This window comes from Dreissena polymorpha, chromosome 9 (genome assembly GCF_020536995.1).
Source record: "Dreissena polymorpha isolate Duluth1 chromosome 9, UMN_Dpol_1.0, whole genome shotgun sequence".
Taxonomy (NCBI): Eukaryota; Metazoa; Mollusca; class Bivalvia; order Myida; family Dreissenidae; genus Dreissena; species Dreissena polymorpha.
This window is the reverse complement of record NC_068363.1, coordinates 101,968,523-101,985,437: the sequence shown is the minus strand read 5'-3', so window position 1 is coordinate 101,985,437 and position 16,915 is coordinate 101,968,523. Positions and strand designations below refer to the sequence as shown.

The 16,915-nt window shown below is 37.2% G+C and overlaps 1 long non-coding RNA gene across 1 annotated transcript; it reads left to right on the top strand.

The window, feature by feature from the left end:
• Nucleotides 1-27: 27 nt before the first annotated feature.
• On the top strand, nucleotides 28-9,595 carry LOC127844389 (uncharacterized). Its single transcript, XR_008032702.1, has 3 exons — nucleotides 28-253; nucleotides 2,977-3,200; nucleotides 8,098-9,595. It is a non-coding gene; the product is annotated as an uncharacterized LOC127844389 (long non-coding RNA).
• The last annotated feature ends 7,320 nt before the right edge of the window (nucleotides 9,596-16,915 follow it).

Below are 16,915 nucleotides of genomic sequence, written 5' to 3'. Positions count from 1 at the left end.
TACCAAAAAATGATCATCAACAAATATCGGTCAAATTTGTAAAAGGAACTTCACAGTAAATAAACCAAAGCATCTAAGTCTGAAGATTGGATAATCTGAATTTTCTCACACTGTGCAATCAGGTTAAAATAAACACTTGTGAAATGAACAATTTATTTTCCCCAAAACATCGCAATCTCGTACAAGTCAACTAAATTCTTCTTAGAGGAGGACTCAGCACACCAAGCAGTATTTGAAAAGGATTCTTGGATCTGTAAGTTTTCTTTCTCTCATATATTTATGAAATGTATAAAAATTTATCAAAAAATAAAATTTCATTTCTGTCCCCGCTTAAGATGTCAACAAATTAATTAGCATTTTTACAAAAAAGTTATGATAACATATTACACGAAATTAAAAACAGAAATCAAAAATGTTTCATCAACAGATTTAAAAATAAATAAATAAATCTTGCACAACATATCAGAGTCAATGTATGCAAGCAAAAAACATGACTTTGTGTTCCAGAAATAAAGTACAGCAAAGCACCAAAATAAATAATAAACTATCCTCTTGCTTTTCTGACTTGTTTATAAGTCACATGTAACAACCAACATGGTAATTACAGAAGTTCACAGTAAGTAAGTCACATGCAACAGAATATCAACTGCAATTGGCTGTTTTGTTCTAGAGCACTGACATCTCTGGCCTAGCAGCAGAGTAATAAGATCTCATAAAATGGTTTTAACTCGATCATTACCAGAAAGTCTTGTACTGAAAACATAGGAGGTCTATTACTGAAGACATTCAAGATTTTTGTACCTTTTGGTGGAATAAGTACATTAAAGTAACAAGAGCTGTCACCAAAGGATGACACATGCCCCCTATAAACGCTTTGATAGAAGTTATGAGCATGTGACCCCGTGACCTAGTTTTTGACCCGGCATGACCCATATTCGAACTTGACTTAGATATTGTCTAGATACAACTTCTGACCAAGTTTGGTAAAGATCGGATGAAAAGTATTTGAAATAGAGAGCGGACACGAAAAGTGTGACAGACAAACAGACAGACAGACGGACAGTGTGAAAGCTATATACCCCCTTTTCTTCGAAAGGGGGCATAAAAAAAGAAAAGAAAACATACATAAGATCACAAATAAATAAAAATTCTTTACTTTAGTGAAACCAACAAAGTTCCCGCTTTTTTATCATGACATAAATGAGGATATTTTCCATTTACTGTTTTAATGATAACTTTCACAGTTAATTTCTGATGGTTGAGGAGATGAATTACCAATTTTAAACCAGTAATATAACCATTGAAACCACATGAAAACATTCAATATAATATTTTACATTAATACCATTAAATTGTTTTTGCTTGTTCATTCAATTCTGCTTCTTAGAAAAAAAATCTACCAAAATATGAGTGATTACTTTTTGTGAAGGTTATTATTTTCACAAGGCCTCCAGCCTACAGTATACAAGCATATTACTCCAGTGACCAGTCTATTTCGCTGTTTTTAAAGGTCAAATTTTTTACATTAACCGACGTGATAACCATCTATAAAGACAACGAAATGCACAAGGCGCTCATAGTTATTTCAGCGACCGTTGTCTATGTACAGATAGCTCAAGAACGTAGGCTGTGTACGTTCTTTGGGTGAGTAAAGATCACGTGTATTGATATTTCTTTTCTTTCAACCTTTTTATAAAAAAAGAAGGTTTTTGCGTTGTCATTTTGAATTATCTTTGTACATGTTTTGTATGCCGGCGTTATTGTTTTGTTACAGGAATTATACGGCGAGGTTTAAAATATACTGATATGTATTGTGCATACTTTGGTGTTGTGCACGTGCTTGCCGGCATACTGTTTACTGTGTTTTTGCTTGACGATGTCAAGTAGGTCTAAAAAACACGACAAGGACGATGTCCTGTCAATTTTTGAATCGTCTAAGGGCGAATTCTCTGGCTTCGAGTGCGATGAACCTATCCCGTCTGGTGCCTCAAAGAAACTAAAATCTGTTGTAAAGAGTTAATGAAAATAAAAACAAAAGTGTCATGATTGAAAAGTCATTGCCAAATAACCCGTTGGGTGCCTCATAATCTAACAATAACGATAAAAACAAAAAAGTTCCAAATGTTGAGTCTTCTTCCGATAAAAAAAAAAGAAAAAGAGGCTGCTGTTTCGAATGGTTATTTTGTTGATCTTGATAATTTGAATGAAGATTCCGTAAACAAATTACGATCAATTTTAGGTTTAGATGCATTTTTCGGACAAACTAATTCTGTGTTTGTTGCTCAAACTTGTCCAGAGGAATATGCCTTGTTGCATGGGAATTTGGATATGTCTGATTCGGACAATAATTTGGCACATAACATTTGTGATTCATTATTCAATGGGAACGAGAATGAAGGTGACGATGATCCTTTTACTTGGGATTTGCCAAAATTGAAGGCCCCTGACATGGGAGACCCAATTTCTGAGTCACTGGCATCATTAATCAATACAGCTTGTACACAGCAATGTCAGATTACCAAAATTATTAACAAATATAAAGTTCCCTCAAATTGCGACTTTATGTCAGCTCCTCGTGTAAATGAGGAAATTTGGAGTGATTTGATGAAGTCTAGTAGGGTTCAGACAACAGACCAGTCTTTGAGAGACATTCAAGGGCTGATAACAGCTGGAGTGATCCCAATTTTGTCATTGGCAAATATTATTAAGCCACATATTGCCCAACTTCCTGGAGCTAAAGACTGCATTTCAGATGCACTGACATTGCTGGGACAAGCTCAGTTTCATCTGAGTATTTAAGGAGGCGATTTGTTAAGACCCTCCCTGAAATCAAAATATTCAAACATTTGTAGTCTGAGTATCCCCATTACATCATATTTGTTTGAAGATGATGTTTCAAAAGTATTGAAAAAATGTGATGCTACTGTTTAAGTCGGAAAATTTGTCCCAAATAACAGGTATCCTAAATATTTACAGGGCTTTGGCCCAACCAGGAATCGGGGCTGTAGGGGAGCTGGAGGCTCGAGGCCATACAATTATGCCACACACGGCTACAGCTTTATTCCAAGGGGTATGGGCACACAACCCAGTCAATATGGACAATTTGGCTATCAGCACAACCTGCCAAGAGGGGGCAGAAAACCCGCAGCAGTAGCAACAGCAACATCATCTGGCCCAAACTGAAAGATTTTGATGTTACTGTAAGTACTGTGAAACCATTCATTTTCGTCAGCACGAAATTTCGTCCTTTTAGAAAAAATGACTATTTCGTCAGCACTTAAATTCGTCCATTTCTGGTTTAAAAAAAAAGCGTCCGCTTTGTTTGTAATGTTTGTAATACATGTAATACGCGGTTGCGAAAAAATCGTGGTGGGGAAAGAGGGGTGACACTTGGTAGTCACTTGCATGAGGCGTGCCTTGTTTGGCATATGCCAATTAACAAGTCTGTTATTTCAGGTGATAGTAACTGTCCCTTATTATTTTATGTCATTGACACGTTCTTTGTTATGATTAGCGGAAAAGTGGGACTGAATAACCGTTAACCAGTGTTTTAAACAACGAAGCCAATTGCCAATTAGTCTTTTTCCATTACAATCCCGGTCAAACTGTTAACAATCTAACCTTTATTGGCGCCAATTAGTGAAGGTGCGAACATTATGGCTTATCATTAGTGTAAGCTAAATAAAACAAAATTAACACTTGTGCATTTTTCATGAGTATGGGATTTAGTCTGAATGACCTTAATTTCAATAAAATTTGGTCAATGCAGTTATCAAGCTTGTTCTATTATACGAAAGAGGATCTAGTTCGTTAAGTGTTTTTTTTTTTAATGGAACGCTGCATTTATTGATAAACAACAGTATTAAATCTATAAAAAAAATGTTTTTGTTATAAAAAAACAAAGGTACCAGTTTTTATGTATGTGTACAAAAATAGTAGATGCAGTTAAAACCAAACAACCAAACACATATCAATATGTTCTTTATTAATTTGTAATAAAAGCGCGGAATATATTTCAGTCAGGTGTTGATTACACATCGTCATATTTTAATTGCGTTTAATAGTATTGTCTTTAATCCGGATTCGACGCGTGTTGGCTGTATAATCTACAACACCCCTGACAAACACAATACACACAATGGGTCATAAAGTTGTTAACAATTAGCGCTAATCAACACTATTATACCTAAACGAAGTCGACGCATTCGATACAGCCTTATTGCATTCGCGTTTTACAGGAAATGTCAGTTGTCAGTACACTGTATAATGTACACCCCTTTGTGTAAAAACCGGATTTAACTTGAGTGTGAAAAGTCGACTGTTTCATGTTCTTTGTATCAATACCATCCGGGTATCTGAACTAGAAGTATACCACTCTACAAACAAGGTGCGCGCTTCCGCATATGGGTACTCGGACGTTCAAAAAATTGACCTACGGTTTAGCGTTCACGCCGTCGAACGCATTTAGCAATATAGCTCGTTTTTTTTTCACTATTTCTTTACTTGCAAAAAGTACTAGTGGCTTATAACTTACCTTGCAATCTTTTTTTACTCGCATTTTGCGAGTGTGCGAGTGTTAATTTCGAGCCCTGTGTATATGCGTGGATTACGCTTGATTTAAATGCCTCATGCCTACGGTAATTCAGTCTTATTTGTTTCAAATATGGGACATGATTGTTCGTTAGGAACTTGAATTCGTCCATCGATCGAAGGACGAAAAAGACGAAAATTATTGTCTGACGAATAGTAATGGTTTCACAGTAATTCTAAAAGATTAATGTTATGTTTTGATGAATGGAAAAATATAACTTCAGATTCATGGGTTTTAGACACTGTTCAAGGATACAAAATTAATTTTGAACAGGTTCCAATACAAATAAATATTCCAAATCAAATAAAATTTGCAGAGATTGAAAAATCCTTGATTGATCAAAAAGTAAACAAAATGCTAAAAGAGGGTGCTATAGAGTATTCTACTCATGAGAATGCAGAATTTATATCAAATATATTTTTAGTTCCAAAACCAAATGGTAAATTTAGACCAGTTATAAATTTAAAGCAGCTGAATGAATATGTTCACTATCATACATGCCATAATTTTTCAGACCAATTCCGGGACATTGAGTTAAATTGTCCGGGACTTTTGCGGATTTTCCTGGACATGTATAAAATGTAGCGATATTTATAGACATTTTTGGTACGTTTTTTTTTGTTTCGCATCGTTAATTGCAAAAGTTCAAAAGCCTATCCGAAATACACTTGATCTATTAAAGTCAAATTAAATTACTACTTCTGTTACTAGATACAAGCCACGTGTTTTCAGTGTAAGCGTTCTAAACATAGATGGTGACGTTACTGCGTTATTGTTATTAAGACCGGTGTGTAACGCGTAGTTGTTGATACGACATGGCGAACGCAATTCAAATTCACTTATTATTTTTAACGTATGTTTACTGGGGGTTTAGGACAAGACAATAATAAACCTAGTGAGGATGACGTTTTTATATGCTTACTTTTTTACTCAACTTCTTTGTCGGTTAAACGTGCGAACATAAACTGCTTTTAATGTTTTACTCAGCGATGTTCGACTTCAGATGTGTGAACAACTAACCTTTGCCCTTACGCAGCGAGAAATAATGATGTAGTAGATTAAAGTCAATTAACAACCACATTAAACAATGCCGCCTTTTCGGTTTGACCGCGAACGTGAGACAATTGATATGATAACAGGACCCCTGTTAATTGATCGATTTTGACACGTAGCGAAGTCTGCCTATTCGGGTAGGCATTGTCATGGAGATGCTGCAGATATACACAGATTCGAGGTGCAGTTAAGCCTATTAAGATAAGGTACATGTATATATGGATTTTGTATATTCTGGGACATTTGACAGATTTCCAGGACAGCGGGACAAGTTCTTCATTTCCGGGACTGTCCCGGACAATCCGGGACGTATGGCATGTATGTCACTATGATAAATTCAAACAAGAAACTTTGCGTTTGTTTTGGAACTAATACAACCAAATGAATGGTTTATTTCCCTGGATTTGCGTTCAGCTTATTGGCCTATCCCCATTCATCAGGACTGCATAAAGTTTTTAAAATTTCTATGGCAAGATCAGTTATATGCCTTTGTGTCTTTGCCTTTCGGTCAAAGTTCGGCACCCTTTACATAAACATTGAAGCCAGTGTATGCTTCTTTTAGAAAACTGGGAATAAGATGTTCTTATTACATAGATGATTCGATAGGAATGAATAATGACAGAAAAATGCTGAACATATGATTAAAACATTGGGTTTTATTCTTAATGACGAGAAATCTGTCGTAGAGCCCGTTAAAAGGATTAACTATTTTGGGTTTGTGATTGACTCAGAGCTGTTCAAGATTTTCTTGCAAGAGGATAAAATACAAAAAATTAAGATCATGGGTGTGAATTTATCAAGTAAACAAGGGACAAAATTGTCACAAAACCAGGTTTTCATTGTGAAAAAAAAATCTGATAAAGGGAGAAAACTCAAACTGAACTTTTGAAATGACCAAAAAAAATTAACCCCCTTTGTAATTTTTTTTTTTTTTTTTAAATCTATTTTTAGTCGTGGCGACCTTGACATTGGAGATATTGACGTGATTCTTTCGTGGGACACACCGTCCCATGATGGTGAACAAATGTGCCAAATGATTTTAAAATCTCACAATGAATGACATAGTTATGGCCAGGACAAGCTCATTTATGGCCATTTTTGACCTTTGAACTCAAAGTGTGACCTTGACCTTGGAGATATCGACGTAATTATTTCGCGCGACACACCGTCCAATGATGGTGAACAAATGTGCCAAATGATTTTAAAATCTGACAATGAACGACATAGTTATGGCTCGGACAAGCTCATTTATGGCCATTTTTGACCTTTGAACTCAAAGTGTGACCTTGACCTTGGAGATATCGACGTAATTATTTCGCGCGACACACCGTCCAATGATGGTGAACAAATGTGCCAAATGATTTTAAAATCTGACAATGAACGACATAGTTATGGCCCGGACAAGCTTATTCCGCCAGCCCGCCAGCCAGCCAGCCCGCCAGCCAGCCAGCCCGCCCGCATTCGCCAATCTAATAACCAGTTTTTTCCTTCGGAAAACCTGGTAAAAAATTTTATTTCAATAAGAGAGCTGGCATCTTTCATTGGGTTGATCATAAGTTCAGTTGATGCTGTCCTTGAAGGACCGTTACATTACAGAACATTAGAAAGGTTCAAAGTTCAGGCTTTGCAAAAGAATCCAGATTTTAACTCGAAAATTCAGTTAAATCCTGCAGGTTTGATGGAAATAAATTGGTGGATTGAAAATGTTCAAAACAAACATGGCAAAAAGATACATCAGAATCCGATTACTCTATGGATTCAAACTAATGCCTCCAATGCTGGTTTTGGGTCCTATTGTGTTGAGGAAAAAATATCAACAAATGGAAGATGGTCTATTAAGAAATCAAAAACCATATTAATTTGTTAGAATTACTTGCAATATTTTTTTAATTGAAATCTTGGGTTTCAGATAAACATGACAAACATGTAGGAATTCAGTCAGATTCTATGGTAGCCATTGCATATATAAATGATTTTGGTGGAATGGCAAATACTACTTTAGATTATCTGGCGAAAAATATTTGGGAATGGTGTTTGGCAAGAAATGTTTTCATAACAGCATTTCATATACCAGGAAAGGATAATGTAGAAGCAGATTTCTTCTCAAGACATTTTTCAGATAGCACTGAATGGATGCTTAAAAAGAAAATATTTTCTAGACTGATCACACAACTTGTATGTCCAAATATTGATTTATTTGCCTCAAGGCATAATTGTCAATTCAAGGTGTATGTTTCATGGATGCCAGATCCAAATGCTTTTGCAACAAATGCAATTTCATTGAATTGAACCAAATTTACTCCATACATTTTCCCACCCTTTTGTCTTATGGGAAATATTTTAAATAAAATCAGAGAAGATAATGTTGAACAGGCATTGATTGTATGTCCTTTCTGGACAAACCAAATTTGGTTTCCATCCTTGCTACAATGTATGATTTCTTTGCTTGTCAGATTACCACGTCACAAGGATATTTTGAAGCTCACACACAACCGCACACAACATCCCATGGGGAAGAAGTTGCAGTTGATTGGAACAGTTGTGTCCGGAAATCCCTTGCTGATAGAGGCATTTCACCGCAGATTGTGGAAGGCATCCTCGACAGCTGGCGATCAGGCACAAGAAAGCAGTATTCATCAGCTTGGAAGAAATGGACTTTGTGGTGTAACATCCAATATAGAGATTCCATTTGTCCAACTCAAGAACTAATTTTAAAATATTTGTTTTATGTGAAGAACATGAATAAATCTTACAGTGTAATAAGTACACATAAATCTGTGATTATGGAAACCTTGAAGCTTCTTGATCCTATGTTCAATGGTTTTAGTATGATTATTATTAGGTTTATGAAGGGATTATACAACACTATTCCACCAAAACCAAGATATAATTTTACTTGGGATGTCAGTAAAGTTCTTAATATGATTTCTACATGGATGCCTCTTGATAAGTTGTCTGTAAAAATGTAAACATTTAAACTAACAGTTTTAGTTACTTTATCGACTGCTGCTAGGGTACAGACATTAAAATCTCTTTGTGTAGATCGTTGTGTTTTGGAGGCCGATAGGGTCTTGTTTAATAGTGGTGATAAGTTAAAGCATTCAAAGCCAGGTAATGATCATATTTTAATTTTGAGGGCTTTTGAAGATCCTCGACTCTATCCAGTTAGGACTTTGAAAAGTTTTTTGTCTAAAACAAAGGATTTAAGAAAATCTAGACAATTGTTGGTTTCTTATTCAAATTTTAAGGCTGTGTCCACCAGTACCATTGCCAGATGGCTAAAATATGTGTTAGATCTTGCAGGTATTGATACACTTATAAACAGGCTCATTCATTTAGGGTAGCCTCTGTTTCTGCCGCGTTCATGAAAGGTTGTAGAGTGTCTGACATATTAAAAACTGCTGATTGGTCATCATTTAAAAATTTCAAAAAATTCTATCTTAGGGATATTGAGCATTCTGAAAGTGATCCGGCTCAGTCATTTAGTACTGCTGTTTAGTCTAGAGATAAAAAATAGTATTAATTAAAGATACATGTTGTTTCCACAAAGTACTAAAAATGATCAACAAGTCACAGTTTTATTTGATTACACGTTGTAGATCTCATACCTGCTGTAATATGAAGGTTGTTATTTGTCTTTTCTGATGTGCATCTATATTATTACTTTTATAAGTGTTTTCAAATTCCAGTTACAATTATATTTGTTTGATAATGTATTAATAGATATTATGAATGCTCTGTTTTGCCTATGAATTTCCATTAGGAAGATTTTCCCCCCAAATTATGTTATGAAAAATGTTTCTAAACGTCCGTAATGGACACATCTTCAGTCAATTATTGATCATTTTTGTAAAATTGTACTTTTTATCATGGACAGATGTAAGGTTTAATTGGAAGAAATTAGAATCTTATTAGAAATGGTGTCAATATTATCATTATTATGATATGAAAATTGCCTTTATTGTGTATGATTTGAACATACAACGTTTATATGTTAAGGATTACTTAGTATATATGTTGAATACAATTGTATAAAATAGACTTTCAGATAGTTTGTGTGTTTCTTTTTGGGTGTTTATGTTGGCGTCTTTAAAGATGCTTGTATACTGTAGGCTGGTGGCCTTGTGAAAATAATGGGCCCCCCATCCAAGCACTTGTGTGATGGATGGGCGACCTTATTGGAATAAGGCCGGAGGCCAAAAGTATACAAGCACCCACCCATACTTTTCTTTTTTGTAAAAGGAATTTTAACGTTTTTCTCCCATCCCTTATGATCTGGGGAAATAAAATAAACATGTTATTTTAGCTAGAGTTTTTACACCAACATAAATGACTTTAAAATCTATGAGCGCCTCGTGCATTTCGTTGTCTTTATAGATGGTAATCACGTGGTGTAAGGTCAAAATTTTGACCTTTAAAAACAGCGAAATAGACTGGTCACTGAAGTAATATGCTTGTATACTTTCGGCCACCGGCCTTATTCTAATAATGTCCCCCATCCATCACACAAGTGCTTGGATGGGGGGCCTATTTTGACTTTGCTTCTTAGTGGGGAAAGGGTTAAAGCCATGTTACTAGTTCCAAACGTGGCTGAAATATTATTGATAAAAATGTTCTGACCACGTTTTATTAATATTGGGCAACCAATAGTCTTCACAAGGCACATAATGATGACGCCGTGACGATAGAAAAAAGTCCACCATGTGTTTGTTATGCTCAGGTTAGCTTAGTACAAAATTCGATCCTGGCGATAAGCCAAAACAAGAATGGGTTGCGCTAGTTATTGGGTAATCACTTCAAACTATCATACAGTAAAATGTGATATTTATGAAAACAAGTATTTCCTTTCAGACATTCTTTGTTTTGCCAGGAACATTTAACATCTAATCAAGTTCTGTCAAGATTGAGAAAATATTATCTTAATATTATGTAACAAAAATATGCCATATCTTAGAAAACAGCTTTGAGGATGGAGTAACTTCAATCATGAGCCTTGCTCAAAACGATTTACAGCATGTTTTCACAGGCAATCCTGCATCTTCACGTAAGTATGTCTCTGTACTGGCCCATTAACAAGAGGTACAATTTAGGATGCACTTGTAGTAGCAATCCAGTGGAACAAACAAGTGCAAGTACGTTCATTGATGAAATATTAGGTCACTTTTATCTTCTGGAACAGAAATTTACAAACACATACACGAAAAAGGGATCAATCCATATAAAAATTATATTGACTTTTTACATTAGGATCAAATTTTCACAGGCATCAACATAATAAAATAATAATATTTGAATACTTAATTTCAGTAGAAATTTTATTTGTAAAACAAGAAAGACAATGCAACAGTGTTGATAATATTATGCTCTGTGGTCACTTACAAATATGTAAACAATATATGAAATTTTTTTTTTTTTGCGTTCACACAATGTCCTCACAATGTCCTTACAGGGTCATCCCATCCACCCTTAAGAGGTCGAGGCATTCTTAATGCGCACCAGAAGTTGTACCCAACAGCGTTGCTACAGCATTCCTACATCGTTCCTTACAGTGATCTCTCTGGCCAGCTGTGCCAACACAAAGCTTCTGCAATGCTTTTGAACATGAAACAGGGATCATTGCCATGTGTTGCTCTAGGTGATGACATGCTAACATGGATCCCTGCAATGTGTTGCTCTAGGTGATGACATTCTAACATGGATCCCTGCAATGTGTTGCTCTAGGTGATGACATTCTAACATGGATCCCTGCAATGTGTTGCTCTAGGTGATGACATGCTAACATGGATCCCTGCAATGTGTTGCTCTAGGTGATGACATTCTAACATGGATCCCTGCAATGTGTTGCTCTAGGTGATGACATTCTAACATGGATCCCTGCAATGTGTTGCTCTAGGTGATGACATGCTAACATGGATCCCTGCAATTAGTTGCTCTAGGTGATGACATGCTAACATGGATCCATGCAATGTGTTGCTCTAGGTGATGACATGCTAACATGGATCCCTGCAATGTGTTGCTCTATGTGATGACATTCTAACATGGATCCCTGCAATGTGTTGCTCTAGGTGATGACATGCTAACATGGATCCCTGCAATGTGTTGCTCTAGGTGATGACATGCTAACATGGATCCCTGCCATGTTTTGCTCTAGGTGATGATATGCTAACATGGATCCCTGCCATGTGTTGCTCTAGGTGATGGCATGCTAACATGGATCCCTGCCATGTGTTGCTCTAGGTGATGACATGCTAACATGGATCCCTTCAATGTGTTGCTCTAGGTAATGCCATGCTAACATGGATCCCTGCAATGTGTTGCTCTAGGTGATGACATGCTAACATGGATCCCTGCAATTTGTTGCTCTAGGTGATGACATTATAACATGGATCCCTGCAATGTGTTGCTCTAGGTGATGACATGCTAACATGGATCCATGCAATGTGTTGCTCTAGGTGATGCCATTCTAACATGGATCCCTGCAATGTGTTGCTCTAGGTGATGACATGCTAACATGGATCCCTGCAATGTGTTGCTCTAGGTGATGCCATGTTAACATGGATCCCTGCAATTTGTTGCTCAATGTGATGACATGCTAACATGGATCCATGCAATGTGTTGCACTAGGTGATGACATGCTAACATGGATCCTTACAATGTGTTGCTCTAGGTGATGACATGCTAACATGGATCGCTACAATGTGTTGCTCTAGGTGATGACATGCTAACATGGATTCCTGCTATGTGTTGCTCTAAGTGATGACATGCTAACATGGATCCCTGCCATGTGTTGCTCTAGGTGATGACATGTTAACATGGATCCCTGCAATGTGTTGCTTAAGGTGATGACATGCTAACATGGATCCCTGCAATGTGTTGCTTAAGGTTATGCCATGCTAACATGGATCCCTGCAATGTGTTGCTTAAGGTGATGACATGCTAACATGGATCCCTGCAATGTGTTGCTTAAGGTTATGACATGCTAACATGGATCCCTGCAATGTGTTGCTTAAGGTTATGACATGCTAACATGGATCCCCGCAATGTGTTGCTTAAGGTGATGACATGCTAACATGGATCCCTGCAATGTGTTGCTTAAGGTTATGACATGCTAACATGGATCCCTGCAATGTGTTGCTTAAGGTTATGACATGCTAACATGGATCCCTGCAATGTGTTGCTTAAGGTTATGACATGCTAACATGGATCCCTGCAATGTGTTGCTTAAGGTTATGACATGTTAACATGGATCCCTGCAATGTGTTGCTTAAGGTGATGACATGCTAACATGGATCCCTGCATTGTGTTGCTTAAGGTTATGCCATGCTAACATGGATCCCTGCAATTTGTTGCTTAAGGTTATGCCATGCTAACATGGATCCCTGCAATGTGTTGCTTAAGGTGATGACATGCTAACATGGATCCCTGCAATGTGTTGCTTAAGGTTATGACATGCTAACATGGATCCCTGCAATGTGTTGCTTAAGGTTATGACATGCTAACATGGATCCCTGCAATGTGTTGCTTAAGGTTATGACATGCTAACATGGATCCCTGCAATGTGTTGCTTAAGGTTATGACATGTTAACATGGATCCCTGCAATGTGTTGCTTAAGGTGATAACATGCTAACATGGATCCCTGCAATGTGTTGCTTAAGGTTATGCCATGCTAACATGGATCCCTGCAATGTGTTGCTTAAGGTGATGACATGCTAACATGGATCCCTGCAATGTGTTGCTTAAGGTTATGACATGCTAACATGGATCCCTGCAATGTGTTGCTTAAGGTTATGACATGCTAACATGGATCCCTGCAATGTGTTGCTTAAGGTGATGACATGCTAACATGGATCCCTGCAATGTGTTGCTTAAGGTTATGACATGCTAACATGGATCCCTGCAATGTGTTGCTTAAGGTTATGACATGCTAACATGGATCCCTGCAATGTGTTGCTTAAGGTGATGACATGCTAACATGGATCCCTGCAATGTGTTGCTTAAGGTTATGACATGTTAAGATGGATCCCTGCAATGTGTTGCTTAAGGTGATGACATGCTAACATGGATCCCTGCAATGTGTTGCTTAAGGTTATGCCATGCTAACATGGATCCCTGCAATTTGTTGCTTAATGTTATGCCATGCTAACATGGATCCCTGCAATGTGTTGCTTAAGGTGATGACATGCTAACATGGATCCCTGCAATGTGTTGCTTAAGGTTATGACATGCTAACATGGATCCCTGCAATGTGTTGCTTAAGGTTATGACATGCTAACATGGATCCCTGCAATGTGTTGCTTAAGGTTATGACATGCTAACATGGATCCCTGCAATGTGTTGCTTAAGGTGATGACATGTTAACATGGATCCCTGCAATGTGTTGCTTAAGGTGATGACATGCTAACATGGATCCCTGCAATGTGTTGCTTAAGGTTATGCCATGCTAACATGGATCCCTGCAATGTGTTGCTTAAGGTGATGACATGCTAACATGGATCCCTGCAATATGTTGCTTAAGGTTATGACATGCTAACATGGATCCCTGCAATGTGTTGCTTAAGGTTATGACATGCTAACATTGATCCCTGCAATGTGTTGCTTAAGGTGATGACATGCTAACATTGATCCCTGCAATGTGTTGCTTAAGGTGATGACATGCTAACATGGATCCCTGCAATGTGTTGCTTAAGGTTATGACATGCTAACATGGATCCCTGCAATGTGTTGCTTAAGGTTATGACATGCTAACATGGATCCCTGCAATGTGTTGCTTAAGGTTATGACATGCTAACATGGATCCCTGCAATGTGTTGCTTAAGGTTATGACATGTTAACATGGATCCCTGCAATGTGTTGCTTAAGGTGATGACATGCTAACATGGATCCCTGCAATGTGTTGCTTAAGGTTATGCCATGCTAACATGGATCCCTGCAATTTGTTGCTTAAGGTTATGCCATGCTAACATGGATCCCTGCAATGTGTTGCTTAAGGTGATGACATGCTAACATGGATCCCTGCAATGTGTTGCTTAAGGTTATGACATGCTAACATGGATCCCTGCAATGTGTTGCTTAAGGTTATGACATGCTAACATGGATCCCTGCAATGTGTTGCTTAAGGTTATGACATGCTAACATGGATCCCTGCAATGTGTTGCTTAAGGTTATGACATGTTAACATGGATCCCTGCAATGTGTTGCTTAAGGTGATGACATGCTAACATGGATCCCTGCAATGTGTTGCTTAAGGTTATGCCATGCTAACATGGATCCCTGCAATGTGTTGCTTAAGGTTATGACACACTAACATGGATCCCTGCAATGTGTTGCTTAAGGTGATGACATGCTAACATGGATCCCTGCAATGTGTTGCTCTAGGTGATGACATGTTAACATGGATCCCTTCAATGTGTTGCTTTAGGCCCAATGTTACTAAGGTTTTACTTGTCAATTTTTTAAGCAACATATTGTTAATTGCCGTTGTACTTTATTTTATAACTACAAAACTTGTTTGTAACTTAACCTTGTCATAAGATATTCTATAAATACAGGGGCTTTATTTAGTCACCATGAGACGCTGAATCTGGAAATCATGAAAACACTAGAGTGCACAAGATCCAGGTCAATTTGTAAACACATTTTTATGTACCAACCATCATTATGTGTAAATTAAGGGCCAATCCCAAATGAAAGAAATATCATGATTAAAAGGAAATCAAGTGCCAGAAAAACTATTGTAAATACATCTAATATCAATAATCATTTTCAACAGGGTATCAAATGAAGCGTAAGTTGACATTTTACATCTTTTTCATCAATGGTTCTCATTATTGAACATGTCAAGAGCAATTTAACCCACATCAAATTAGACCATAAAAATAGAAAAATGTTTTTTTAAGGAGTAGACACAATTCCACATATAAATAACTAAACATGTCGTTTTTTTTGTTGCAATTCAAGAAAGAACTCTGGCCCCATCCGAAGAAAATTTCCACAAATATCATATTAACGATAAAGGTTATTGGAAAACAAAAAGTGGATAAAAAGTGCAGAACATCTTTGAATGTCAGTTATTTTGCGGTAATTTGTCTATATTTTAATTGATAAGCAGTCAAAAAACACACAAAAACAAGAGGGCCTGAAAGGCCCAAAGTTGCTCACCTGAGATAACAAGATATTATTGGGACAAATCTTCTTACCAAGTTTCATGAAGATCGGAAAATAAATGTGGCCTCTAGAGTGTTTACAAGGTTTTACTATAGCCATATAAGGAAAATGCCCCACCCCCTGGCAGCCATGTTTTTCAACCAACCGGAATCATTTTTGAACTTTTCCAAGATATTATCGGGATGAATCTTCTGAAGAAGTTTCATGAAAATCGGACAGTAAATGTGGCCTCTAGAGTGTTGACAAGATTTTACTATAGCCATATTAGGAAAAATGCCCGCCTCTTGGAAGCCATTTTTTTCTAGCAACCATAATTATTTTCTAAGATATTATTGAGACCAATCTTCTGACCAAATTTAATGAAGATTGGACAATAAATGTGGCCTCTAGAGTGTTAACATGGTTTTACTAAAGCCATATAAGGAAAAATGCCCTTCCCCCTGGCGGCCATGTTTTTCAACCAACCGGCATCATTTTCGAACTCATCCAAGATATTAGTGGGATGAATCTTCTGACCAAGTTTCATGAAGATTGGACAATAAATGTGACCTCTAGAGTGTTAACAAGATTTAACTATAGCCATATATAGCCATATTAGGAAAAATGCCCCGCCCCTTGGCAGCCATGTTTTTCAAGCAAACGTAACCATTTTCGAACTCATCCAAGATATCATTGAAACCAATCTTCTGACCATGAAGATTGGACAATAAATGTGGCCCCTAGAGAGTTAACAAGGCAAATGTTGACGCCGCACAACGGACGACAGACAAAAAGCGATCACCAAAGCTCACCATTAGCACGTTGTGCTCAGGTGAGCTAAAAACAGCACAAGAACATGAAGCATCAGGATAGAGCAGATATTATTCTTGCCACCTTGGAGATTTTCCTCCAAAAATTGTTTATATGATTTTATCCACTGACAGAGTATTGTTTTTAACTTTACCTAAGGTAAAGCTTTAGGCGTAAACTTTTTCTTGCATAGCTGTTTAACCCAGCTTTTCACCAAGGCCAACCTTTGTAAGTGTCCAATGAAATTTGAATACAAGGGCTGTTTGTAAAACATGCATGCCCCCCTAATGGGCTGTCCGTTGTAGTAGCAGCCATTG